The following is a 6,000-nucleotide window of genomic DNA, read 5'->3' on the forward strand; positions in this document are numbered from 1 at the left end:
AAAAAAATTATATTGGCATAATTTTGACTACAACTTCTATCCAGTAGTATTTTTTTTTTAAACCCTAATTATGATGATGAAATTGGTCTCTAAAGTGTCAAGTTCTTCAGAATTGCAAAAAACATGAAAGAAAGTGCCACATCGGATGACACATAAACAGTTTCGATCGGATCCAATCTGATCGGACTAGATTCGGCCGGATCCATATGACCCAAAAGTTGTCCACACAACATCACATGCATGAGCATCAGCTTAAAATATTTATCCGCTTTGAACAATAAAATAGGTTTTTTTATTTTAAAGGTAAATATTTTTAAATTATTATATTTAATTCAATAAAATAGGTTTTTTTATTTTAAAGGTAAAGTTTTATATTTTAATTGTTATATTTAATTCAATAAAATAGTTTTTTTTATTTTAAAGGTAAAGTTTTATTTTTTAAATTATTATATTTAATTCATGTTTGCAATTGTAGTAGTAAAAACATAAAGTTTTATTGAAGAAATATTTAGAAATTAGATTTTTTAAGTTATTTTTGTATTGAAACTAATTAATTAAATTTATTGTTTATTTAAAATTTATTAATTAATTTCATTTAAATAAAATATTAGAATGAATTTAGGTATTTTAAATATTATAAAAAAAATTAAAATTATTAAATAGTTAAATTATTTAATAAATTGTTTAATCTAAATTTAGTAATGCTTTAATGCAACTACTTGTCTTAAGAATTTGTAGTGTTACAAATAGTTAAATATAATAAGCTTCCAAAGTTGAAAGTTTTTTCTAAATTGTCTATGATCTACTAGTATTTATGTAATTGAATTTGGAAGTCTTTTATATGCAAATGATAACAAGCTTTCTATTCAGGTTTTTGTGCAATGGGGAATAAAGCAAAAAGAGCAAGAAGATATGATCAATTTAAAGATGACAAAAAACAAGGATGGATAAAATGTAATATAGAGCCATCAATTGAAGATCCATTGATTGAAGTTGAAGAAGATCTTTTTGAAGTTCCAGGAAGTAGTAGGACATTTGGAAAATTTGGTAGAGATGGACGAAGACTCTCTTTTTAGAGAAATTGAATCATCTGAACACATGATGCCTAAAAGTACAATTAAGCTACATCTAAAAAATATGTGGGAGAGATATTTTGAAAATAAATCTTTGATTGGTAAAGCATAATTATTTGTTAGATTATTTAGTTAAAGAGAAATGAGTCCTATCCTAGAGTTGTTAGGTGTGAACAATAAGAAAAGCTTAGAAGATAATGTGAATACAACAATAGTTCAGAATTTGAGAGATGCATTAAATGCTATTGATAATAGAAGTTGAGTAGCTGATTTAAGTGTTGCATGAAGAGCATTGATGACTATGATTATGAAAAAGGACTCGTAACAAAAAAAATCAAGTTCAAGCAATTTCTAAAATGTTCAATCTATCTAGAAGAATTGTTCAAAGATACATAAAAAGGAGAAATTTTCCTGATGAGAACATTGAAAAGGACTACGAAAATATTTGTTGACTTCCTCAAAAGGATAGAATTTTTGAAGATGTTAGAAGATAGGTTGTTGAATATTGGACTAGGCAATCACAAGTTTCTTCCAATAGAAGAGACACTATACAGATCAAAGATGAAGAGACAGGTATGAAAATAGCACATCCAAAACACTTTTCAGACACAACATAAAGTGAATTATTTGAAGCTTTCAAAAAAGGATTTTTCAATGTGAAAATTTTCCAAAGAATGTTTTAGAGGTTGTGCACATGCTTTATATACATAAATAAGGCATGTTAAACTTGTTGTTGTCAAAATCATGTTGAGTTTCATCTTTATTTGCAATATTTAAGAAAAGCTATGACAACACTTAAGCCAGATCTATGTGATAATTCCTAGAAGCACAACACAATTTTTAAAGTCTTTGTTATGTGATAATGTTGAAGAATCAAATGAATTCAATGTAGAATGCATAAAAAATGTATGTAAAAATTGCAGAGAGTTGTAAAAATTTCCATATGAAATGGACATTAGTGATGTTTCAACACTAGTTGTGTGTAATAGATTTGAGTATGAGTATATTGAACAAGGAATGGAGAAGAATAAAAAAATAGCTTTGAAGGAGAGTAATTTTCCATATGGTGAGTTTATGGATAAATTCAAAACTATGATTTATCCACACATCCAACATTGTCATGGTGCAAGATGGCAAGCAAAATAGTTTCGAGATTCAAAAAATTATTTTCACAAGGATGTATTCTATCAATTGTAGACTTCTCAGAAAACTATACTTTTTGTAGAAGTTGATGAAAGCCAACTTCATAGCTCACCAAGATCGCCTACATGCAAATAACATGTCGAAGGGAAAGCAAAGAAGGAAGAGGTGGAGTTTGGAAAAACTAAATGGACTAAGAGAGAAGACATTGCAAACAAAGAAAAATGTATTGCTATACAATATGCCTTGAAAATGAGTTATGAAATACAATGAGAGAGCTTGAATATAAATGCCTCAAGGAAGCTTGTAGAACAAGTTGGAAAGTGCTAGAAGATAAGGTTGTCAACTAAGCATACATCCACAAAAGGTGGAATATCCTCGATCAAGGTAAGGAGATAAGTATGACTTAGATAGGAACAAACTCATGTGTTGCCAACAACTCCTAGACTACAACTAAAAAATAAATGCATTAACCTAAGTAAACTTAAGTAAAATCATAAATAATAATTATTTACTCTAACACCCCCCCTTAAGTGCAACTTAGGGGAATGCACTTAAGCTTACAACAGCTAAGATTAAATGCAGAATGGGTCTTGGCAATGAGGCCATGTTAGGTACCCATGTAAAATGCAAATAAATGCAACCTCTGAAAATAGGGAAAGAGGGAAAACCTCATCAGAAAAACCCTCCCCCAAAAAGAGGTAAGAAAACCTAGTGAAGGATTGAAGAAGCCTCCAACTAGAGGAATGTCTAAGAAAATAGGAACAAGAAGATCATGAAGAATCACTGAAGCATGAAGAAGTCACAAAATCTATCATCAGAAAGAAACTGTTGATCTGAAGAACCTCCATGGTAAATAGAAGGCACAAATTGAGCATATCTATATGGTAGATGATCCATCTCACCGAAATGCATAGGTAGTTAGCCACTACAATCGCCTACTATATAGGATCAAATATTGAATACATAACTCACACTATCAAACCATCAAACCAAGGAAGCATTAGAAAAATAGAATAACCCCCCTTAATGCAAACAGGGTGAGATGACAGACAACTGAGAAAGTGCACCAAAATTCTCTGTAGAAAGAACCAAGAACAATGTGAGAGAGGAAGAGGTACAAACACCTATAAAGGCATGTGTCACCAACACATCATGGGGCTAATGTCATGGAAGGAACACTCACTTGACAAAGGAAGAGGTCACAAAAACAACAACAACTAACCCCCCCATGGTGCTTTATAAAATAGTGCAAGTACAACTATCTCAAAATAACGTTCATGAACTTGAAATGCAAGAGTGGCACTTTATCTTAGTGTGTTTGCATAAAGATGCTTACAAATGATAGCTATAATGATTAGAAAAGAAAAAAAGATGATACAATAGATAGTATAGTCCAAAACAAAAGATCACATGCCATGAAAATGATCTTCAAACCTGGAACACCCAAGATATCCACCACAGAGAAAAAAATGCCAAAAACATGATACAAAGAGCATGGGGTAGAATCTAAAGAAAATGATAGCATTTTTGAAAAGATGATAGTACCAACTTTCCATAAATATTATGTTTTCAAAAAATGGAGATGGGATACAAAAGAAAAGCTTGTTAGAGTGAAATAGAACATTTGAATTTAACTACAAAACTAGGCAATCAAACAATATCAAAACCTAAAAATACCTACACCAATATCTCCATCTCAAAACTAGCTTTCTGGTGCTTCTTTTAGATTAGAAAAATACCTTTGTATACTCAAGTTATGGCCAAAAAATTGTGAGTAGGTCAAAAAGGACCCTAAAGGAGAGGCAGGTAGGTGCTAATGTAGTGATGATGTCATGATGACATTAGCAAATCACTAGGTTAAAATTGATGGTCTATTGACTGTCATGGCAAAAAAGGACTGCCACATGGTAGTACTTGCTAAGTTGTCAGTGTTGATGTGGCAGGGGCCATATGGCACTCAGTAACTAGTGCCAAGTGTCAGTTGCTCGCTAGTTTCAGGTACAGGTGGCAGTGGCTGTAGGTGGGTGGTTGTAGGGCAATGAACTAGGGGTAGAACTTAGCAAAGGCAATAGGAAAGGGAGGTGCCACCAAGGTGGGTGGTGAACCAGCTAGGCGATGGTGACTGCGGAGTGGCTGCCCCGCGGCTATGCTACCAGCGGTAGTGGCACGCGAGCTACGCACTAGTGGCACGATAGTGGCCCCATGGTGGTGCGACAATAGCTCGCCCATTTTTTTATTTTTTCTAAAAAAAAATATGTACAGTCTGTATGGCTACCTGAGGGGGACTGAAAAAAATTGTAGATGCCATGGAAACCAAAATCAAAAAGTTTAATATGAATTTTGACTATAACTGACCTTCTAAACTCAATGGCAATGTCTATTTAGGTCCAAAGTGCTCCAAAAAATTTCTCTTCTCCCTAATTGAAGAAAAATGCACAAACAAACTAGGGTTTATGTCTCTAAATTGCGGCTTCAAAAATCTTTTAGCCTGTAAGTAGCAGGGAGGCTCTGATACCATGTAGAAGTTGATCAAAGCCAACTTCATAGCTTAACAAGATCACCTACATGATAATAACCTATCGAAGGGAAACCAAAGAAGGAAGAGGTGGAACTTGAAAAAACTAAATGGACTGAGAGAGAAGATATTGCAAACAAAGAAAAATGTATTGCTATACAATATGCCTTGAAAATGAGTTATGAAATATAATGAGAGAGCTTGAATAAAAAGACCTCAAGGAAGCTTTTAAAACAAGCTGGAAAGTGCTAGAAGATAAGGTTGACAACTAAGCATATGTCCATAAAAGGTGGAATATCCTCGATCAAGGTGAGGAGATAAGTATGACTTAGATAGAAAAAACTTCTGTGTTGTCAACAACTCCTAGACTACAACTAATAAATAAATGCATTAACCTAAGTAAACTTAAGTAAAAGCATAAATAATAATTATTTATTCTAATACATTTTCCACTCGATCTGAAATTCAAGCTAAATATTATCACTCAAATCAAATTGCAATTTTTGTACAAGTTTATTACTCATAAATTTATTTTAATTTTTTCCTAGGGCAATTTAAGTTTGCAAAAGCATTGAATTGGCTTGCAACATAACATGTGAGATAGAATGTTAATTTTCGTTGGAACTTTTTTGAAAGTGGTCATGGAAAAGAAGAGCATTATGGAGAAGGAGCATGTGTAAAGCGTGCACCTTGTCAACATGAACTTTCAGGTAATTTGACGTATATGACCATCTAGTAGATAATTCTTTTATATTTTGTTAATATTGATACAATTTTCTTTCCTATACAGGTGCAAAGATGGACAAAGAAAATCAAGTTGTTGAATGGTGAAAATCTCATTTTTCTCCTCGTGATACAACATATAATAAACTTCTTTTTTTTTGGAAGTGAAAGGTAAGATTTACAATTTTCTTTGACATGATTACTTTAATATTTCAATTATTGACATAGATACTTGCCAATTTAATGTGTTATGGATATTGATCAATCAAATCCTTACAATTGTCAACCCATTGTTGGAATTAGAAGATTGAATCAACTGATGACTACCAGACAACAAAAACCTCCAGTAATTCAAGTAAGAGAAAAATCATGTTTTTGTGATGCCATCTTTCAAAAAATTGTAATGGGTCAATGCGAGAATATTGTGAATGACTATGTCTCTGAATGGACATGGACAAACATAATTAGAAGTACCCTTTATAAAGAAGATGACAATGACATAGACATTCATAATCCTATGTATTCAGCTGATTATGAACATGTTTC

The sequence above is a fragment of the Cupressus sempervirens genome, chromosome 10 (genome assembly GCF_028749045.1).
Source record: "Cupressus sempervirens isolate cs-2001-9-10 chromosome 10, ASM2874904v1, whole genome shotgun sequence".
Classification (NCBI taxonomy): Eukaryota; Viridiplantae; Streptophyta; class Pinopsida; order Cupressales; family Cupressaceae; genus Cupressus; species Cupressus sempervirens.